The sequence below is a fragment of the Miscanthus floridulus genome, chromosome 8 (genome assembly GCF_019320115.1).
Source record: "Miscanthus floridulus cultivar M001 chromosome 8, ASM1932011v1, whole genome shotgun sequence".
NCBI classification, from domain to species: Eukaryota; Viridiplantae; Streptophyta; class Magnoliopsida; order Poales; family Poaceae; genus Miscanthus; species Miscanthus floridulus.
Window position 1 is genome coordinate 226,397,107 of NC_089587.1, and position 24,329 is coordinate 226,421,435.

The following is a 24,329-nucleotide window of genomic DNA, read 5'->3' on the forward strand; positions in this document are numbered from 1 at the left end:
ACCACATTATTGTACTGTCACAGTGCTGCACCTAATGCACACGAGCTGATCCATCATGATGATCGAGCTGGTCCTGCTGCCTGCTTGGTAGCTACTATTACGGATTGGCTCGTGCTCCGGCCTCCTACCTCAGCTGAAAGTATGGAGCTCCCTGTAAATTTATAACCATGCAGCCTCGAAGGAGAGACATATTCGAGGTTGAAAAATAATGAAAATAAAGGAGTCCTTATTACAAATATAAATGTAAATATATATTTCTAGATCTGCACCTAGAAAAAGGGGAAGAAACAAAAGAATGGATCGAAACGGATTTCATGCATGCATTATATGGAATCGTCGTTGTTGGACGATGATTGCATAGGGATATATAGCTGTCGAGCGTTGGCACAGCATCACCACCTGGCAGGCACACAGCGTGATCTGATGAGCTGTTCCGTTTGGTGCTAGCTGCTGATTTGCCAGCTTGTTGTTACATACTCTGCTAGTAGCTGCGCAACGACACTACTGCACTGAGTCTTCGTCGTCTCTTCATCAAGATCTAATCTACCATTCTTCCTTCCTTCTTCTATATGTACTTGTGACTTCATGCACTTCGTTTCATCTTCTACTTCTCTGCAAAGTATGCTAGTTGTATTCATGCCGTATTATATATTCTCCGTGGAAGGGTAACTAACCCATGCACCGTACTCTCTATATGCATGCATCATGAAAATTAATTATAACTATTGGTAAATTAATTTTCTTATGGCCTGCGTGTGCCCTGCAATTATTAGTTATTAGGATTATTAATTTACTTCATGCACTACTGCACAAATATGATGCACTATTGCATGAAGTAAATTATCACTACTTCATGCAGTACTGCACAAATAAGAACGAAAACCGACGATGATATAGTGGATAGTGCAGTAGTGCACTATCTATCATCGTCGGTTTTCGTTCTTATTGGTGATAGTGGATAGTGATAATCAGAATTATCATCGGATCCGTCATGGCCGGGTGCCTTCCCTAGCTAGAGGATCCGCTCGTCATGGCCTAGCCGCTCTTCCTATCTTGTAGGCTCTCATTTGTGTGTAGACAGACAGTCAGGTAGACCTGAACCTATTTTCTAGATAAGTCGATAGAAATCTCTCTAATATACATGCTCCCTGTGTCCTGAAATATAAGGTATCCAAGTAATTTAAAGATATATTATGTGGTAAGACAAATGAGGCATATAAGCCTATCTGATTACTATATTTGGGTTGGTGATAAACACTAATAGTAGGTATGCATGTGAATATATATTTCCTTTTACAGTGTTTGTTCCTTATATTTCAGGACACAGAGGCATGCAGTAAATCAACATGCATGCATGCTGCCATGGAATCAGAAATGTTTGATTGGCCATGGGCCTCCGTCAGTTCGTCGCGATATATATGATGATGCTAGAGTACACGTGAAAAGTGTAAACAGTACTCATGGCGCATGTGATGCTAGTGCTGGTACGTACACAACCACCTCTCTTATTGGCCCGGACAGCCCGGCCGTGATCCTTCCACAAATCCAATAATGTTGATCCGATCCATCGATGTCTAGCCTGAAACCAAACAATTCACAATTCATGTGTGTGTGTGTGTATAAACCGGAGGGGCAGCAACCCCTACAGATTGAGTTTATTAATTAAAGCAAAAAAGCAAGAGTTCACAGCAGAATTTAAGAAACAAAAAAATCAGGCTAAGTCTATGAATTACACTAGGGTTTGGATCCATTGTTCAAATTGGGGTGGGTGGGGGTGGGGTGGGGTGGGGGGTGGGGGGGCTTGAATTCACTCTATGCAGAAGCAAGAGAATTTCTTTTCGGAAGAGGCTTCTGGCATTTCTTTGAAGATCATGTACGTCATTTCTTGCTGTCCAAATGCTCTAGCAGATAAGCACAACAGCTGCCATGAAGAATTGTGATTGCAGCCTGTCCTTGAGGTATATATCTCGGTACCAAAAAGGAACATAATTCTATAAGGTTTATATCATCATATAAGTGGAACCATATCATATACTCCCTTCATTCCAAATTGTAAGTCGTTTTGACATTTTCTTGGTATGTAGATTTTTTCTTTTCGAATTGGTATGTGGATTTTGCTATATGTATCTGGACATGCATATATCTAGATACATTATATACCATGTATATTTGACCAAGTTTATATAAAAATACCGATATATTTTACAGATTAGCTAGTATCATTAGATTTATCATGAAATATATTTTCTAGTATACAAATTTGGTGACATAAATATTAAAACACTTTTTTATATAAACTTGAGATGATGTCTTAGGATTGGACGAATAATGTAGAATTGTAATAATCAGGTAGTACTATAGATCAAACCCCATGCATTATTGGTTCCCATCATGTCTCCTTATTAGTCCTATTTTTTGTAAGGTGGATGATTTGCTAGTTAACAACACGATTGTGGTGACTATCAATGCGCGCCATTTCAAAATCTAGAGTTCTAGTCCTCTGCAGGTTCATATGTATGGTGGACATGTATATGTGGGTATTAATCGTATACAAGAGTTTTTTGTGGGTACAGGGAAATAAAGCTTTGGTAGTGAATTAGTGAAAGTGTAAAAAAAAAAGTTATGTCGTTGACGAGTCCGTACAATCATGCATGAGCTTGTAGTAGAAGGGAGGATTGATGAAGAAATAAAATGAGTAAATTGTATGTGCATGTGGTTCCTAAATTATTTTGAGAACCTAGAAATTTAAAGCTGCAGGCTTGTGAGAAAATGAACTAAAAATTGAAAAGCACACTAAGATATGGGCTTATCTGCTGGCTTTTGAAGTGATGCTGGGAAGCTAAAATTTTATTAAAAACCAATAGCAAAAAGCCAGCAACCATAAACCATAAGTCAGAAAGTTAACTTTTAAAGCAAAAACCTAAAATCTACAACACCGCACGTGTGAGGAAAGTTGCGTACTAGCTAGCTGGCGTTTTTTTATTTTGAGGAACTAGCTAGCTAGTGCCTAGGGGCTGGCGTACTATACAGCCAACACAGCACGTACGTGCCGGCCCAACCCAGCCCGGCCCGATCGATGTGGTACCACGCCCACCATGACCATGCATCTATCATATCCTCCCCGGCCGGCCCTCTTTGCTAGTATATGATGATGGTGACCGCCGCGTTCTCTAGCTCATCTCTCTCTTCTTCCCCTCGCCTGCTACCTGCCGCCGGCATCTCCCACCCATGCATGGTGGTGGCTGTCTGTATCTATTCTATGTCCTTCCAGCTGGACCTGGACCTGGGCCAGCCGGATGTTTAATTTTGTGGCGGCGGCGCGGCCTCTCCGATCCATCCATCCTCTTCGCTCCATGGCTCCATCCATCTCTATGGATCGTCTATTTATACGGCCCCATCTCTCTCCCTCTCTCGAAGCTCCCTCCGATCCGTCCCCCTCCCTCTCTAGATCTCAGTTCACACACACACACACACACATATACTCGATCTCACTGTCTTTGTGCACATCAGAGAGCTAGAGAATTATGCAGCAGATCAGATCAAACAGAGAGAAGAGAGAATTTTATAAATACATGCGGCAGCCAGCAATCAAATTAAGGGAAGAAAAAGCTAGCCATCTACCAGCAAGATGGCGGTCATGTTCTCCACAGGCTTTCTTGAACTGTGAACTCGATCGATTCATGTGGATCCTTTATTAGCTTGCTCGGTCTTGTTGATGGTTCAAGAAAGTCCTTGGAAAACATGGCGCGCATCTGTCTTTCGCCGCCGCCGACTATAGATGGCGCGCGTCTGTCTTTCGACGCCGTCGACTACCATTCATGATAGATTATCGTTGTCTATGTTTTACCTTCGATTCTGCGGGCCTGCTGCTACCTACCTCTAGGTAAATCTATATCTGTCTTTATTTGTTCTTAAATTTCTGATTTCTGATCGATTATTATGATGCCCGGTCCCAATAATAATTCTTCAATAATTTCTCAATTATCCATGCCTGACTTTGTCTGAATTACAAGCTGGCTAATATATATAGGTAGATAGCTACCTAGCTAGCTAGCTGCTTGATTAATATTGCCCCGGCGGCCCGGCCGGCCGGCCGGCCGGCGCCCCCGCCCTATTCCATCTCCAACAACTCCATCTTTTGCATGCATGCATGCGGTGATCGATGCGGCCATATGCGTAGCTGCTGGTGCTGGATCGGCCGGATTTTGGCTGCCATCACATCTCTTATATATAGGTACGAACCTCCGATCCCTTTCTTCTTCATTAATTCTTCTGGATTGATGGTTATCGTATGTATTGCACATCATCTCTTCTTCCTTGGGATCACTACTTGATGCGAATTGATTTTTATTTTATTTTAACTCCACTTTCCAATATAATTCTTTGACAGATCCAGCCTCTCTCTTTTCCAGTTTGGTGTCGATTGAGTTTGTTCCGGAATTTCTTTGCCAGCCCTGACTTTTATTTGTCTTATTGATTCTTAACCTCTGACGATGGAATTTTCTGCCGTATATATTGTGTTTGTGTGTGTGCTTTGTTATACCATGTGATTTTAGTTAGGCCGCTTTGGAATTTGTGTGAAATTTTCTTGATTTTTCTTTCTTTTCTTAAGAAATTGAATTGATTCCTGTGAAAGTCCAATATGCCTCTATTTGTTACAATTGTGCCAGATTTTACACTAGAGGAGAGACTCATTTTAGTTAGTTCATCAGCCAGCAGGAGAGAGTTGGTCGACCAAGGAATTATTGCTGTATACAAGCAGTACCAGTACATACCGATGCTCTATTTCTTGCATAACTTTTATAGCAGTAAAAATTAATATAATCATATTATGAATTTACCTGTCTTTTGTAAGACCTACATATGAGAGAGAGCGCGCGCGCTAGAGAGAGAAATCTACCCTGGCCCGGCCCTTGATGATGCAATAATGCAACTGAATTCTTACATAAAATTCAGCTAAAAATTAATGTTACTGACTTTAGTTTATTTGGTTGCTGTGCACTGTGTGGCGTTAGATTATCTAAACATGTACTCTGTCACAGATTCTTTACTTAGGATCGAGCAGAAAACTAAACATTGTCAAGATACAAAGGAGCTCGATATATGCTTGGGTGCCTGCCTGTGCCTCAAACCGAATACAGTACATCTCATACTGTGCTTAATATGCATTAATTCTTGAGCAAAGGGCACCGGCCCGTACGTGTAGTTTAGTTGTACGTACATTATTATTTTTTGGATATATGAAATGTGTGAATATGTTTTTACAACTTCTCTCTCTCTCTCTCTCTCTCTCTCTCTCTCTCTCTCTCTCTCTCTCTCTCTCTCTCTCTCTAGATATATATAGATATATATATATATATATATATATATATATATATATATATATATATATATATATATATATATATATATATATATATATATAAGCATAAATATACTTTGACTAACTAACTGTTAGTTCATTTCCAATCCTACTAATTAAGAATACAGTAAGGACCTATAAAATAAAATAAAAATGTCACGCTGAGATTCGTTCTAGTCAAATCTTTTGATTAATTTGTGTAGAAAATATATATTTCATAAATTTTTACTATAAAAATATACTCATAAATTAATCTTATAATAGTAATTATGTATCACCAATATATATTAATATTTTCTATATACTTGGTGAAAGTAAAAATTATTTATGGAAGGGAAGGTGCAGTGTAGACTGGAGGAGCTATGCTGCAAGCCAGCAGTAGGAGTAGCTGCTGATTTACTGTTGGACTACTGTACTTTGTTGGCCCAGAAAGATTGAAATGGCAGAAGCTACTACTAGACACGAGCAGACACACACCTCTTTCCTTCTCCAACCCTGCTGCTGCTGCTGCTCTGTCCCTGTCGTCTCTCATGACTCATCTCTGCGCGCGCGTGTGTGTACGACGATCCATGATCCATCCATCCATGGACATGGAGCTGAGCTGCTTTTCATTCATCTCCTCCCTCGTGTCCCGTCGATCCATCCATCCTGACCTGTCGCTTCATTCCCACCTGCGCATCTGACCCTTCCTTTTGTATTCTTCGTCTCCTCTCGCATCTCTCTTCTCTCCACTTGAACACTATCGCATTTTGGAAACCACCACTTCACTCCAGTTCAGTTCAAATGCATGCATCAACAATGTCAGTCTCCAGCAAAGCAAAGCAAGCAGGCATTTGCAACCTAGGCCTTGTTTAGATCACCTCCAAATTCCAAGTTTTTTCATTCTCTCTCCATCACATCAATTTTTGGACGCATGCATGGAGCATTAAATGTAGGTAAAAAAAATAATTAATTGCATAATTTGGTTGTAAATCACGAGACGAATCTTTTGAGCTTAGTTAATCCATAATCGGACAAAGTTTGTCAAATACAAACGAAACGTGCTACAGTATCCATATTGCAAAAATTTGCAATCTAAACAAGGCCCTACTATCCCATATCTGGAAATCTAAAGCTGCCATGCCAATTCATGCAGGCACTGACTGAAACTAAATTCAACTGAACCCAATAATTAGCACACCAATGCTCACTTGCTGCCTGAATCATCATCATGCATGGAAGGGAAAGGAAAGAACCCTTCTTTTCTTTTCACTCCTACCACCATCATGAGTTCATGACGCATCGTCATCCATGCTTCATTCACCACATCACCACTGCATCATCGATTACCACTAGAGTTGGTGCTGTGGTGAGTGAAAATTGCGTCGGCCCAAGGCAGGCAGGCAAGGCAGGGAGATGAAGTGACACAACAATGCAAGACTCTCTGCTACCTCTGCCTGCCTGTGCATGGTAGGAAAGGAATACTCCTGGCCGCTGTTCAACCATGGATCTCTCTGTCCCTGCGTTGCCTTGCTCAGGCTGTGTTTAGTTGGGTGAAATTTGGGAATTTATCTACGATAGCACTTTTGTTTTTATTTGGCAATTAGTATTCAATCATAGACTAATTAGGCTCAAAACGTTCGTCTCACAATTTCCAACTAAACTGTGCAATTAGTTTTTTTCGTCTACATTTAATGCTCTATGCACGTATCGTAAGATTCGATGTGATGGATACTGTAGCACTTTTTAGAAAAACTTTTTGGAACTAAACAAGGCCTCAGTCGCCTTGCTGCTTTCACTGTGGATCCATCATGAGATTCAGAATTCCATGCCATGACATGCTCCTCCTCCTCCTCCTGCTGCTGCTGCTGCCCCTGCTCGTGCTCGGACCATGCATGCCATGATAGCAATAGCATGCACACACTGATGCCTCGCTGCCGCTTCTCCTCTCTCCTTTCTTTTCATGCATGCAAGAGAGAATTTTCCTTGTGTGTTTTGTAGCTTGCTCCACCAACCCAACCTGCTCACCTCTGCTGCTGTATACGTAGTAGGCCTTGTTTGGATGTTATTGATTCACCTCAATCAATATGTGTTGGGGGTGGATTAGGGTGAAATTTAGTTCAAGTTTCACTCCAATCCACCTCAACACATGTGAATTGATGCGAATTCGACTGCATCCAAACAACACCTTAAAGTTCACGGATAATGACCCCTGAATCATATATCTGATGACGAGCTACCTCTGCAGTGCAGCTGCTAATGCGTTTCCATTTTGTTCCAGTGTCGGGCAGGGCATCCCCTGACTGATTGCATGCCCTCAACTAATGCAAACTGAACATAAAGCTACCGACTTACTATTGCACTAGTACTCTTTATTTGCGTGCCTAAATAAATGCTTCAAGCAGCCAGCGGCCGAGGAGCTGATGGATGCAACAACTCAGTGCACTGAAAGACAGTAATTTTCAGAGTGCAGAGTGCAGCATGCAAAAAAAAAGAAAAAAACTCTGCATGTTTTTTCTCTGAAATACTCTCTACATTCCATATTTTAAGCCATTTTGATTTTTCATAGCTATCAAGCTATGTACCTACAAAAATCAAAACAACTTACAATCTGAAACGGAGAGAATAGTTCTCCCTTTATGTTACAGACTGAAAGTAATCTCATTCCCAGTTGACTCTGCTGATGATATAAAATAGTTGATGTGAATTTGTGGGCTCAGTAATACAGCACACTAGGAGGAGGAGTATGTTAGCGAAATGCAAGTGTGGTGGTCCTGATCAGACATACACATAAGTAAGTACAGATGGATGAATAGATAATTCAGCTGCAAGCAAGCTAGTACAGCTTCAGACAATCAGACATTTGAACATAATCATGCATGATGACTGGCAGATTAGACATATATGCTTTGTCGTAGCATGCAAATGCAACGAGTACATGTATGCAGGCAGTCTCAAGTACTCCTACGTCGTTTGGTGCTGACATGACACTCTAACAGGAACAGGAAGGATATAAACACACACAAAAATATTCAGAATTTGGTTTGGAGAGCAGTCACAGTCCATCATGCAATCAGACATCACGTACAGCTTTATTATTTTGCTTATTATTAGGTGCAGGGTTGCTCTCATTCCATCCAATCAGCATTATATTCATCAGCAATAACAACCCTCCCTGCCGGGCTTAGAAATCACTACTCCATTATTATTTAATTTTCAGCACGAACATGGAAAGTGGGAAAGGGGACGGGAATGTGGGCAGGAAAACATAATTGTGGAGACAGAATTGCTAGCTTTCGACTTCTCTTTAATTGTAGCTAGCTAGGTGTGCGGCGTGTGATAAATCTTTATCATATGATATGATGAGTCGTTGTTTGTCATTGCCATGTTATTATGCTCATCCTCGTCCACTCGCCCGCGTCGGTCGCGTGACTTCCCATCCGGACCTTGTGGCTCATCCTCATCCACTTGCCCGCGTCGCTCGCGCCGCTTTGTGTTGTGCGCCCCCGCTCGCCATTGCCAACCCCCCCCCCCCCCCCCCCCCCCCGCCCGCCCGTCCGTACTCGCGCCTCCCGTCGCAGCTGCGCTTCATCCACCTGCCCGACGAGCTCTGCACCGCCGACCTCCTCGCTTCGCTACCTCGCCTTGGTGTCTCCTCCTCGTCTTTTGCTGCCTTGCATCCTTCTCATGCTGCGGAGAGGACACAACGAGGGCCAGCGAAGGGGGTGTGCTGGGGGCCGACGGACGGGAGACACCAGGGGATTACGGTGCGGACGCGAGCGCACACTGTCCCCTTCTGTTATGCAGCCAAGTAGCGCTTTGGTCCATTTAGTTTTCTATTTACGAGGTCTGCTGAGATGGTCCCAATGGTGGGTCACGACGCCATCCACGATTTGGTTGGCTGGGGACTGAGAGATGCGTCCCGACACGCTGCGGGCGTCGAACGTCTCAGCGCTAGTGGTAGTGCCCCCGTTATGCTTATCCCTGTCCCAAAAAGCCAACCATAAAGCAATGCGTTGCACAGCAAAGCATGCATGCCACCAACTTTGCTTTGCTTTTCTTTACTTGGATTGGGCATGCAATGCAACTTACTTTTTGGTTTCATTTGTTTTCTAGCTTAAGCTTCTCGATGTGCTTGCTATGTACTCCCTCCGTTCCTTAATATAAGTCATATAATTTTTAACACCAATATTAACGCACGGCTTGGGAAAGGACGTGAGACCGAGAAAAAAAAGGAAAATCAGGCCATCTTCTCTTTCCCAATCAGATTGCTTCCTAAATCTAAGGGATTAGTTAAGGCATGTGCTATGTACGGTGGCAAGGTTTATAAATTTATCAGTGTGGGAGCTGATACATATCTATATTTTAAAATTTTTTTTAGAAATCTATATGACTTATTTTAAGGAACAGAAGGAGTAGTACGTACCTTCCTTCTCTGCTGGAGCCTGGAGTGCAGTGTCAGTGTCCAAACAGACACTCCGATCCGGCCAGCAGAGCAGACAACAACAGCACGCAGATCCATGGATCTGAGTGAGTGAGTGAGGCTGGAACGGATCAGAGCAGTTGGTTAGTGATGTCGACCAGCTCAGCTATGTGTATATATGCATGTATCATCTACCACTACCATCGTCTCATCTCTCTCCCTCCACTCATCGCATTCCCCGTGTGTTGTGTTTCTCACTGCATCTTTTATATATTATTATTATGCTCATCATCAGGGAAAGGAAGACATTCTCTGCGCCCCTTTTCGTCCTCTCTTTTAAAAGCTCATCATCAACTAGTGTCTTTTCGTCCTCTCTTTTAAAGTTCATCATCAGCTAGTGTTTCATATTATTGCAGTACATGAGTACTGCCCCTAAACTCAGGCAGGCAACAAATTCTGTATGATAAGGCCATGTCCAACGCTCCTACGTGGCTACGTGTCTTGTGGCTCCAAGTCTTACCCGTTTGACGCATTTGTCCAGCTCAACTCGATTGTACGTCGCAGGTGCGATATACCCAGCAGTGCCTCATGCACCAGAAATATCGACCTCTCTTTCCTTTTTTCACAGAATTTTGCTAACCCAAAATCTGATATCTTTGGGCGCAAGTTCTGGTCTAACAAGATATTCTATGGTTTAATATCAAAATGGACAATCTATGTTATGCAGCCGGCATACAAATAGTCGATACCTCGTGCTATTCCAACAATGATCCCATCCAACTTGAAGTTGTTTTCTCTCAATGGAATCAACGATGCTTCCAAATTTGTACAAATCTAAAGAGCCATTATGCATGTACTCATATACCAGTAAAGGACATGGTAATCTGTTTCATTTGTGCGAAAGTATACTTCACCGGCCATCTAGGCTTGAAGCTGCCTTGTTTTTTCACCGACCATTGAATCCTCCAGGCCTGTTGAAACTAGCACAAAATTTGAGTGGCGGCCTGTTACTAATGGATCTCTATAGCTACACGAAAGAAGATATATTTTCTTTTGAAACCTAGAATTTAAGTGGGGGCACATGCCCCTACTCCTTGTGTACTAGGTCAGCCCCTGGTTGTACTGGCGCATGTCGAGCAACTCGCCCGTCCAGATACTGTAGCCAATGCTCGAGGCAGCGTACTCCCAGCATTGGTTGACTGAGAGTCCCACTATATTCCTTGGCCAACTTGGCCCCAGGCAACTTCATCCCCTTGAAACAACAAAATGCGTCGGTGCTTTTGTTTCTAGTGCATACAAGTGCTTTCTGACGGACATAGCCATTTGAAAAGTCTTGCAGCCTCTAGTTGCACAGTGATCGGTGCTTAACCCCAGCAGGCATCTGCATATCAGAGTTTTGTTTGCAACGCGGTATCCGTTGGCGCCACAGTAGGCGTAGGCATCGCAGGGTCTGATGGGCAATAAAAGAATATTATCCATTTTTTGCTTATCCAGATTAGCCTTTTGATCCGTCCTAAGAGTTGTCCAACACTAAGCAGGATAGAAGTGAAGGGATTCGAATAGAGAAGTAGCTAGGTTCGTCTGGAGCCAGAGAGGACGGGGAAGTCAAATTCCACTGTTCCACGTGGAAGTTGCATAAATCTTGGTTGTTCCATTCAGGAGCTCGAACTAGTTGAGGTTGTTGCCTTGGATAGTTGGAACTTTAGATTACCCATTGATGGATCTGCCGCACTTCTCCAGGCGGTGAGGCTTGTGCTGACTCCGGACCGAAGATCCACTCCGTGCTGCATCCCTGGGAGCAGCGTGCCGGTTGGATGATCAAAGCTCTGCCAACATATACTTTCATCATCAATGCTTCTATTCTTTAAAGTGATCATGAAATTTCTGGTGTCCAGTAGTTGTGCGTTGCCGCCACCGAAGACCACGACACCATATTTACGTCGAAGACCTAGAGCTGCCCGTCGGCTGAGAGCCATAGCTCTCCGAGGGTACCAACCACTGGCTTCTACCGGTTGGCAACCCAAACAATCAGGGGCTGACCCAGTACAGAAGGAGCAGGGGGCACGTGCTCCCACTCAAATTATGGGTATTCAAAGAAAATGCATCTTCCTTTGTGTAGCTATAGTAAAAGGTTGCCACTCAAATTTTGTGCTAGCTTCGCCCCTGTAAACAATGGTTGGCCCTAGGATTTAATGTACCAAATTCCGAGATATGTGCCGCCCCTATAGCGTGAAGAAACCGAGCTCAAACACGCTGTTGTTCGAGATGAGAGTCTCGTTGTGGTGAGGCAATGCAAGCTGGCATGATGGGGGGCATTATGCGTGGTACTGGTTGGTTGATTGGAAAGTCAATAGTGGACTTGTGTGCTTGGACCTTCGTTTCATGTGGGCATGTTGCTAGGGTTGCTTCGTCTCTTGGCCTAGTGCCAGTTTATGAATTAAGGGCGCGTTTGGTGCGCTCCATGTAGCTCAACCTGGTTCGCTGTGTGCAAGAATCATATGTTTGGTTCGACGCACAGCTGATGGGGCTAGGCCTGTTGCATGCAAGATGCCTCGTGGAGCCAGGCTCCTCGGAAAAGCAAATAAGTTCCGTTTCTCTCGGGCTTGTTTCTCGTGGCTCAACTGTGAGAGAATGAATGCAACAGCAGACAGACAAAGAGGCAACTCAAGTTTGATGAAGCACTAACCAATGGGGCGTGGCTACGCCCGGACATCCGGACGCCCGCACCGCTGCCCCCCATCTCGCGTCCCGAGCCTTCCCGCCCACGTCCTGCCTGTGCCAGTACAGACCGCCTCCGCCTTCACGCGCCTGACACCGAGGCGAGATAACAGAAAAGGCAAAGAGGGAGATGCAACACTCGGTCTAGTTTTAAAACATCGATGCAACAATTGCAACATACGTTTGAAAACAAATAAAACATTTGAAGCATGCGCCTCAAACACTTGCAAAAACAACTAAAAAACACTTGAAGCCATTGTAAACACGCGCAACGTCTAGATAAAACACTTGCATCATACGTGTGAAAACATATGCAACATCCTGATAAATACAGTTGCAACATACGTCGGAAAAAAACAAATGAAACATTGAGAACAGGAGCTTGCAACATACGTGTACAACCATTGCAACATGTGCAACATTCCGACTACTTTTGCAACATCCGTATGAAATACTTGCAACATACCTCTGAAACATTTAAAACAGGTCTTGCAACATGCAGTTTTAGCGCAAACATCTCCTTGCTGCTTGGAGAGTGGAGGCTCGTCGGCATGTGGACTTTGCCAGGGACAACGGCCCGATGGTGCTTGTAGGTAGCGGCTTCGCGGTGGCTGCGCTACAGGGCAAGGAGGTAGCGGCCACTCACCGCGCCCGGTAGGGCTGGTAGCCAAGAGTCACGACTCGTAGGTGGCTGCACGCCTAGCAGGGCCTGCAGTCGTGTCGCCGTGACTCACGGGCAGCCGCGTGCCGAAACCAAGAGAGGGCAGCCGTGCGCCAAAACTAGGAGAGGGCTAGCAGTCGAGCGAGGCGTGCGGGAGTTGATTTTTTTTTCTTTTTATTAGGCGAGCAGCGCATGCAGCAGTGAGTGGAGCAAGGCGTCCAGCCTTCCAGACGTCTTAATGGTAGCATTCCATTTTTCAAATTACGAATCATGAAGCAAGGGAGTACTTTGAAAAGGAAAGGAAAGTAAAAGCTGAAATAATATAACCACGGATACATAATATTTTCTTTTGGAACAACAAATTGATTAAGCTCATGCAACTACCATGTATTTTTTGTTTTTGGTGACCATGCATGCCTTTGGCAATGCCTTGTAATCTGATACTAGCTCCTCATTCCATATAGTAACAACAAAACCGATCACAAGACATGACGCATAACCACCAACAAATACATATAAATAAAATAAAAATAAAGACCTCTACCACTACACCACAACACCACATCACCGTCAGACATCTGACGCTATAAATTATATTTATTGATTGATGATCTGACGCTAAAGATAACTCACGGACCATCTGACGCTAAATCCACGTTTAGCAATTCAGCGTCTGTCGCTATAGGTATTCATTTTTAACGTTTAATGATCTGTCGCTAATATCATGTACACCGTCAGTCAGTCTGCCGCAAAAAATAAATGGGCCCCACCTAGCTCATGCGCCCACTTCTCTCGCGCCAAGCTCCCGCACAAATTTTGGCCTAGTCCACAAGTCAGAAACCCTAGACCCTTCTGTTCCCCCAAATCCCAAATCCAGGAGCGGTGCCGAATTGAACCCGCCTGCGCCGCCGCCCTCTCCCACCAAATCACGCCCGCTCGGCCCCAAATCTCATGCCCGCCACCGCTCAGCTCCCTCCCAAATCCTAGCCCGCCCCATCCCCAATCTACCGCTCGCAATCTCCTACCCATCGCTGCCCTTCCTCCCGAATCCTAGCCTTTCGCTCGCTCACCTCGCCCAGCCCCCAAGCTCCCGCTCGCCCGCCCCCTCTATTCGATCGCACTCTAGCCAGCTTCGAGCAGCGTTAGTGGCCTTCGTTGCCATGCGCTCTAGGCCAGCTCGGTCCCTACTCTCCACAGTGCAGCCCCTACGGATGAGATTTGGACCGATCGGAGTGCAGCACCTCAAATCCTACCCCACCCATCCCCGCCCATCGCCCCCTGGAGCAAGCCACGGTGGAGCACGCCGCCCCCTGGAGCACGCGACGGTGGAGGACGCGCCCCCAAAGCTGACCGTGCCGCTGCATCACTCCTTTTTTTCCTGGTAAGCAAGCTGTTGGATCGATTGCCTTGATAGCGAGTTCCATTCTATAGGATCTATTTCGCTATCCCGAGCACTGAAATTGAGAATTTTTTCTTGAGCTATCCATCCATTAGTTTGTTGTGGATTTGTGTGCTCTAGCTGTATCACTGTCAGATGTAATCGTAATCAGAAGTTTGGGCACCTGATTCAGTTTTGTTCATGGTAGTTCAGGCTTCACTATTATGTACCCCGTACTTGATTTTTGGTGCAAATCTATATTATGACATGAAAATGTATAAAGCAATCCAAGAGGCTAATTGAACTCATGGTATTGGAAGGAGATGACACAAATTTATCAAGCAGTTGGTATGAATTGGCGTTCATCTCATAAGAATCATCTCCTATACCACAATAATATGTTTTGAGGATTGATGCTCTTGTCCAGCTTTTGAATGGGGCCCATGGATTAATGTTAACATGTAACCAGTTCCCATCTATTGATGTGAACATCTATCCTTTGCTGCCCCAACCAGTCAATTTGCAGTGGTTGGGATAATTTTGGGAAGCTCTTCGTATTGGGTTTACATTTGCAGTGGTTGGGATAATTTCTTTTCCTAGCTTTTGCATGTTTCCTTACTGAAACCATTCTAAAAATAATGAGGGGTCTATATACTTGTTCTTACCGTAAGCCCGAAACCATTCTTTCCAGTGTTACAAGTAGGCATAATTGATTTATTCTTTCTGATTCATTTCAGCTCCCTAGGTGAAAGTACTATGGAGCTAGCCCACTAAACCCAACGAGTCGTAGATCTGCTGCATCAACGTCGTCCTCTTCTCATTGCTTGTAGCCAACAGATTCAAGTACTGTAGGTACACACTCAGTCCCCACAAAGACTCATGGAAAAATCATGGATCAATAGTGATGCTAGGCACACAAAGGCATACTTACAAGGGGTCAACAGTTTCCTAGCTTTTGCATTTAGAAATTCAGCGGTAGGGGACAAGATACTATGCCCTTGCAGAAAGTGTGTTAACTCATTTTGGAGAGACTCAAGTGATATACGAGAGCACTTGATATGTGATGGGTTTCTAAAAGGGTACACAACTTGGAACTTACATGGGGAAGCTAGTTCCTCTTTTGTGAATACCGACAATGGTGATGGTGCTGATCTTGTGGAAGAGTCTAGTGAAGAGGATGACATATCTGCATTGCTTAGAGACCTAGCTTGTGGTTTAGATGATAGAGGGGATTTTGAAGACAACAGTTCTGTTGAGGTTCCTAAAGAACTAGTTGACCTCCAAAAGTTGGTAGAAGCCAATAGTCAAGAATTATTTTCTAATTGCAAGAAGTATAGTAAACTACGTTTCCTGATTAGGCTACTTCACATCAAGCTCCTTGGAGGATGGACTGACAAAAGTTTTGACCTTATACTAGATCTATTTAATGATGTCTTACCTGAGGGTTCAACACTACCTAGAAACTACTATGAAACTAAGAAATTGATTAAGTCCATAGGACTTGGGTACATTAGTATTCATGCTTGTGACAATAATTGCATTCTATATTGGAAGGAACATGAAAAATTTGAATCATGTCCAAAGTGTGAGGTTTCATGTTGGAAATCAGCTAGGAAGAGTCTAGATGGGAAACATGTGTACAAGGTTCCTAAGAAGGTTCTTCGGTACTTTTCAATAAAGAAAAGGCTCCAAAGATTATTTCTATGTTCTAAAACAGAAAGTCTAACAAGATAGCATGATGAGGAGAGAACAAGAGATGATGTTCTTAGGCATCCTACAGATTCTCCTCTATGGAAAGACTTTGATCTTAAACATCCCGAGTTTGCTAAGGATAGCAGAAATATACGTCTTGCATTTGCCACCGATGGTTTTAATCCTTATAGAACCCAAAGTATTAGCTATAGCATTTGGCTTGGTATATGTATTCCCTACAATTTTCCACCATCAATGTGCATGAAGCAATCAAATTTCATACTCTCTTTGCTAATTCCTAGAAAACATGCTCCTGGTAGTGATATGGATGTTTTTCTCTAGCCACTTGTGGATGATTTGTTAGATATGTTTGTTAAGGGGGTTAGAACTTATGATGCATCGAAGGGTGAGTACTTCCAATTATGAGCAGCAGTGTTGTGGACTATTATAGATTTCTCGAGTCTAGGCTATGCATCTGGTTGTGTCACTGCTGGTGAAGCGGCATGTCCTGATTGCCACTCATATACTTGTTCACATAGACTTGGTAATGGCAGCAAGACTTGCTATATGGGTCATCATAGGTTTTTGGATGAAAATCACCCATTTAGGTTCGATGTAGATAAGTTTGGTTCAACTGAATTTAGGCAGGCACCTACTCCACTCTCTGGGGAGGAAGTGTTGGAGTGTACTAAAGATATTGTTACAGTTTTTGGCAAGGATCCATATGGAAAGAAACCACCAAGGAAGAAACACAAAGAAGGGGAGCCATTAGTCATTTTTAAAAGGAGGTCTATTTGGTTTAAACTTCCCTATTGGAAAGAACTGATGCTGCGACATAATTTTGATGTCATGCACATAGGGAAAAATGTGTATGAGAACTTTGTTAATACATTCTTGGGTACCGATGGGAAATCTAAGGATAATCTGAATTCTCGCTTAGACCTTCAAACTTTAGGTATTAGAAGCGATATCCACCCTATTGATGTTGAAGACCAATTTTATTTACCACCTGCACCATATACAATGAGTCCTTATAAGAAAAAAAATATTTTGTGAAGTACTAAAAGGGGTAAAGTTTCTTGCTGGTTATGCATCTGATATACATCACAATGTTCATGTCAATGAGAGAAAGGTGTTCGGCCTTAAGAGTCATGAATGCCACATCGTTCTACAACACTTACTACCGCTTGCTATGAGGAAAGTATTGCCAGAAGTAGTTAGTGCTGCAATGATTCGTGTTAGTCATTTCTTCAAGAAAATTTGTGCTTCTGTTTTCCACAAAAGTGATATGGATAGTCTAGAGGCTGAAATAGCTGAAACCTTAAGCCTTCTAGAGACTATATTCCTACCCTCCTTTTTTGACATTATGGTACATCTGATGGTCCATCTTCCTGCACAAGCAAGACTGGCTGGTCCAGTACATTTCCATAGCATGTGGCCTGTTGAGAGGTAATTTCTATGAGCGTATTGCAGCATACATATAAAAAATACATACTATTTTACAACATAATGAGCCTATTATATTTGTATAGGTTTTTGATGAGACTAAAAGGTGATGTTCATACAAAAAGCCATCCGGAGGGATCAATTATGAAGGGTTCTATGTTTTATGAGAGCCATACACTATGTGGACACTATTTACATAGCCAAGCACTTAGAAATGTTGAAGAACTACAAGCTAAAAATTCCACAACCCCTTTCTTTGATAGCATTAGTTGGGGTTTAGCTGGGAAGTGCACAGTGAGTTTAGACCACAAGACTTGGCTGCAAGCACATAGATATGTTTTGTTCAACTATGCAAATATAGGGCCTTACTTGGAGTAAGTAATCTGTTTCACTTCACACCATATGTTTAGATTCTCTTGCAATGGTAAGATGATAAAATTGACCTTTGTAGAAAGTATGCTCATTATCTATCTTCAATTGGTGTTCGAAACCAATGAGCTATCAACCAAATGCAGCATGAACAATTCCATGAGTGGTTTAGGTCGCATGTAAGTAGGAAGAGAACTTAACACATGTTATCTAAGTTGAACTTCTCATTTACCTTAATAATATTTCTTACTAATTGTCGATACGGGACCCATAGGATACCCCGCAAGGGAGAGAGAAGATCTAGTTCAACTAGGATTCTTCCCATGTAAATCTTAGTAGTAGAACTATCAAGTAATCATACTAGGAAATCTCATTGTAAACCGACTAGGACTCTAGCCTCCTGACTATATAAAGGAGGGCAATGCTCCTGTCAAAGGGGAGAACAGAGCAGATCATAATCAATCCAACGCAAAGGCTAAGGCCGACTGGACGTAAGGTTATTACTCGATCTACGATCGAGGGCCTGAACCAGGATAAATTGGCTGTCTCTTGCGTAAACCATCGAGTTCGGCATACGCCGAAGCCCGAACATACTGCCCCGGGTACCCCCGTGGCAGGCTATCGGTGGTAAAACATCGACAGCTAGCGCGCCAGGTAGGGGATTTCGGCGACTTTGCTTCCGAGAGCTCGATGGACCTCGACAACATAATTTTCCCGACGGGATCAACTTTCATCTTCGGCTCATGGATCTACGAGGCAGACAACAACGGCAAGCTTCAAAGCCATCTCCTCGAAGATCCAGATCATCTAAAAGAAGTTCCTATTTCAACAACTGCAACGGATCAGCTCACCAGAAGATTCGCGCAGCTCATAGTATCCGAGTCAAATCGGATTTTATGACCACTCGTATCCGATTCGAATTCAAGCTCCAAGGCGAAGTTTTATCTGAGTGCTTTCAAGAAACCGAGTTCTTTTTTGGCAAGATTCCAGAGCATAACCCAAAACAACTCGGATTACCCCCAGAATTCTCTCAAGAAGTCGAGTTCTTTTCCATTTGGGCTCGACAACATGACAAAATCCTATCAGGGACAGGTCGAAAGATTTTTCAATCCAAGATTCGGGATACCACTGACAGGAGCTCAGGAGGGTCTCGTGCTAACGATAACATCGCAGGACTATATCATCCACTGGCCGGATTCCGTTCCTGAGGGTAGCGGAACCCAACTAGTCGGCACAACAACAACAGCTATTTTACCTTACCAAGAAGGAGACTCGATCTACGACACCGAGGCATCCACTAAAGTTATCAGCGACTCCGAAAGCATGAAAACTAACGCCAATAATAGAATGACTCATGCATGAGAAGTGCTCATGGTTCGACGACCACGGTCACCATTAAATCCCCTGGAAGCACCCGATGTCAGATCATCAGATGAATCAGAATCCAACATATCACCCTTTGCCCAGGGCTACGATGGAGAAACAGTTAGTCAGAAACAAGCTAGAGAAAGAAAAAACAAGTTGAAGCAAGGGCGCCAACACCGTGCTAGGCAGCGCAGGGAAGCTTGGATAAGATATGAGTCAGAATTGGTTGAGTACGACAAAAGAAAATCGCAACGAGAAGTCGAAGGAAGACACACGGCGAATACGCCTTACGATAAGATTCGAGAAGCATTAGAAGAACTCGGAGCAACTTCGCATCCTGGTGAGAAGTATGAACAGCTCCAGGACTTGCTCCGATCGACAATCCCGAGAACGCATGAAGAGAAAGCTCGATCAAGACTACCCGCCAGATCAACAACCCACCGGCAAGAAGATCAAAATAAAAGGAAATCCGCTTTCGAAAGACTTGGGCCGGGTGGAAGCCATGACGGAGGAAGTAGGAAGGAACATAATCAAGGCCACCGATTTGAACAACTAAGGAAGACTAGGAGCAGGGTACCTACCCAGACAACCTCGCAAGATTGTTCCCATCAGAACAACAGTTGGCCAGAGGAAGGCACCGAATCTGAATTCAAAGAAACCAAGGCACATGACAGGTTCCCCTGCTTTGCGAACAGGCTCGCATTGGTGCGATTACCTCACAAATTCAAACCGTCTAATCACTCCAAGTATGATGGCAAAACTGAACCGAAGCAATGGCTCAGAATATATTCACAATCAATTGAACTAGCCGGAGGAGACGACGATATCAAAACCCTTTTCTTCCCCATGGCACTAGAGGCCATGCCCCTCCAATGGTTCGATAAACTAAATCCAGGATCTATCAGAAATTGGGAGGATTTGCAAAGAGCTTTTTGTGAGAATTTCGCAGGAATCATTACACACCCAATCACTCATGCAGAACTAAAAGGACTCAAGCAAAAGGGAGGTGAAAGTCTTAGAAACTACTATCGATGATTCGGCGAACTATGAGCTCAAGTGCATGACATAACCGAACGAGAAGTAATTGAAGCTTTCTCTCATGGAATCATGGCTAGATGGCAATTTCAAGACTTCTGCAAAGAAAATCTGAGAAACAATGAAGAATTCAGATGTACAGTAGAAAAGATGATTACTGCAGAAGAAAAAACACGAGAGAGGTTCCCGGACAGAAGCAACCAAGACAACCCGGACAAGGAAAATCACCAAAATAGCAGACATCAAGAAAGAAAATGTAGACCAGACAATACTGTGGCAATGGCCGACAAATCAAAGAAGTTTCCCAAACCTAGAAGATATGATGACATTGAAAACATACGTTGCCCATTGCACCCTAGTGGGAGGCACACCATCGAAAATTGCTACACTTTCAATGATCGATACACAAGAAAAGATAGTAAGGAAAACACCAAAGAGGACAATCAGAAAAGAGAAGAAGACAACCACGAGGACAAAGGATTCCAAAAACCCAGGAGAACGGTAGCAGTGATTTTCTCAGGGGCTCTGGATTGTAGAAGCAAACATCAAGAAAAACTAGCACTGCGGACCATTATGACAGCAGAACCGGCTATACCAAGATACCTCAATTGGTCACAGTATCCTATCCAATTTACCAGAGAAGACCAATGGACTAGCGTGGGAAACGCAGGCCATTATCCACTGGTTCTAGATCCGACTATTGCTGGTATGACCGTCACCAAAGTACTAATCGATGGAGGAGCTGGACTTAACATCATCTTTTTAGAAACTCTAAGGAAAATGGGACTACAACTCACCAGGATGATTACACCAACAAGCACACCTTTTTACGGAATAGTACCCAGCAAAGCAGCCATGCCACTCGAACAAATTACTTTACCTGTTACCTTTGGAACTCCTTCAAACTACCGAACAGAGTTTATCAAATTTGAAGTCGCCGACTTCGATTCATCATATCATGCAATCCTTGGACGTCCAGCACTGGCCAAATTCATGGCAATACCACATTATCCGTACTTACTGCTTAAGATGCCAGGACCCAACGGTATCCTTTCTCTTCGAAGCAATTTAAAGCGCGCTTTTGACTGCGATGTTCAGGCGATCCAAATTGCAACTAAAGCGCAAGCCGACAATGGAAGAAAAGAAATAGCCGCAATCACTGCAGAAACAAGCCAAGAAGAATTAGAAATACCGGCTAAAAAGCCCAGCATCATCGCACCACCAAAAGAAGCCGACGTCAAGCAAATCGACTTAGGCACAGGCGATACCTCCAAGACAGCAACTATCAGTGCTCACCTCTCGGCAAAATAGGAACTCGCGCTCACCAACTTTCTTCGGGACAACAAAGATATCTTCGCTTGGAAGCCAGCCGACATGCCAGGAGTCCCAAGGGAGTTGGCTGAGCACAGAATTGATGTTAACAAAAGCTCCAAACCTGTAAAACAACGGCTACGACGATTCTCACCCGACAAGAAGGCAGCAATTAAAAAGGAAATAACAAAACTGATGGCAGCTGGATTCATCAAGGAGATCCTTCATCTAGATTGGCTAGCAAACCCGGTCCTTGTACAGAAGAAAAACACGGACGAGTGGCGTATGTGCGTCGATTACACAGATCTCAACAAACATTGCCCAAAAGATCCGTTCAGGCTACCACGCATTGACCAGATAGTTGACTCGACAGCAGGATCTGCGCTATTATCTTTTCTCGATTGCTATTCAGGATATCACCAGATCACACTAAAAGAAGAAGACCAGAGCAAGACATCTTTCATCACCCCGTTTGGTGCCTACTGCTACAAGACCATGTCGTTTGGACTAAAGAACGCTGGCACCACGTACCAAAGAGCTATCCAGACTTGCCTTGGGAATCAAATCGGTGAAAATGTGGAGGCATACGTGGACGATGTGGTGGTGAAAACAAAGAACCCAGACACTCTAATTGAAGATTTAAAGCAAACCTTCGAAAACTTGAAGAAATGGAGATGGAAATTGAACCCAAATAAATGTGTATTTGGAGTTCCCTCAGGACAACTACTCGGATTTTTGGTCAGTCAGCGTAGGATCGAAGCCAGCACCAAGCAAATTCGAGCTATAATAGAAATGGGCCCACCTAGAAGTGTCAAAGATGTGCAGAAACTAACAGGATGCATGGCGGCCCTCAACTGTTTCATATCAAGACTCAGCGAAAAGGGGTTACCTTTCTTTAAACTACTAAAGAAGACAGACAAGTTCGAGTGGACAATAGAGGCCAACGAAGCTTTCAAAAAACTTAAAGAATACCTCACTTCATCGCCTATCCTGACACCTCCAAAGAAAGATGAAGATATGATGCTATATATTGCGGCAACTCCTACCGTAATCAGCACAGCAATAGTCATAGAAAGAGAAGAACAAGGGCACGTGTATAAAGTGCAACGTCCCGTATACTATATCAGCGAAGTACTGTTAGAATCCAAAATCCGGTACCCGCATGTACAAAAACTACTCTACGCTCTACTCATTACCTCACGGAAGCTTCGCCACTATTTCGAAAGCCACAAGATTACCGTGGTGACAGATTTTCCACTCGGAGACATCCTACACAATAAAGATGCCACGGGGCACATATCCAAGTGGGCAGTTGAAATTGGAGCTCTTGACATCAATTTCACCCCACGGAAAGCAATCAAATCTCAAGCCCTCGCCGATTTCGTGGCCGAATGGACAGAGATTCAACAGCCTTTATCATATACAATCCTTGACCACTGGAAGATGTACTTTGATGGATCACTCAAACTAGGCGGAGCCGGTGCAGGCGTTCTCCTCATTTCTCCAGAAGGAAAACAACTCAAGTACGTCCTTCAGATATTATGGCAAGCTACAAATAACAAAGCAGAATATGAAGCCCTCATCCACGGGCTACGAGTGGCGATTACCCTCGGAATAAAAAGATTACTCATATACGGCGATTCAACAGTGGTCATCAACCAAGTCAACAAAGATTGGGATTGCACCAAAGAAAACATGGGTGCTTATTGTGCTGAAATACGGAAACTTGAAAAACATTTCCAAGGATTAGAAATTTTACACATCCTACGCGATTCCAACATTGCAGCAGATGTCCTTGCCAAGCTCGAATCAGACAGAGCAAAAGTTCCACCCGGCGTATTCATAGAAGAGCTATCAGTTCCCTCTATCAAACAACCCGGTGAAACAACACATGAAATTTAGGCTAAAGGCGTTCAGATCTTAATAATCAACACTTCATGGACCCAAGTTTTCATTGACTATATCAAAGAAAATAAACTGCTAGCAGATAAAGCAGAGGCCACACAAGTTGTTCGCAGAAGCAAAAACTACGTTCTAGTAGGGGATAAACTCTACAGAAGAGCAGCAGCATCAGGAGTACTACTAAAATGTGTCTCATTTGAAGAAGGCAAAGAAATCCTAGATGAAATACACTCAGGTTGCTGTGGAAATCATGCCGCTTCAAGGACACTGGTTGGCAAAGCATTTCACACCGGATTCTACTGGCCAACCGCTTTGAAAGACGCAGAAGAGCTTGTCAAAAATGCAAAGGTTGCCAAATGTTTGCAAGACAAGCCCACGTACCAGCTCACAATCTTATCTGCATCCCACCCGCTTGGCCTTTTTCCTGCTGGGGGCTAGATCAAGTAGGACCCCTGAAAAAAGCAAAAGGCGGCTTCGAGTACATCTTTGTAGCAATCGACAAATTCACCAAGTGGATTGAATACAAACCACTCGCGAAGTACAGCGCAACCAAAGCAGTCGAGCTCATCCAAGACATTATGCACCGCTTCGGCATACCCAATCGAATCATCACAGATCTAGGCTCCCTTTTCACAGCTACAGAATTCAAGGGCTGGGCACAAGACTGTGGTTTCAGTATAGACTATGC

At 43.6% G+C, this 24,329-nt stretch overlaps 1 long non-coding RNA gene across 1 annotated transcript in view; it reads left to right on the top strand.

Moving 5' to 3' along the window:
• Positions 1–3,266: 3,266 nt before the first annotated feature.
• LOC136478394 (uncharacterized) overlaps positions 3,267–24,329 on the top strand; it is a 29,969-nt gene continuing 8,906 nt past the window's right edge. The window contains exons 1-2 of the long non-coding RNA XR_010764252.1: positions 3,267–3,883; positions 4,181–4,234. This is a non-coding gene — a long non-coding RNA (uncharacterized lncRNA). The remainder of the gene's footprint in view (positions 3,884–4,180; positions 4,235–24,329) is intronic.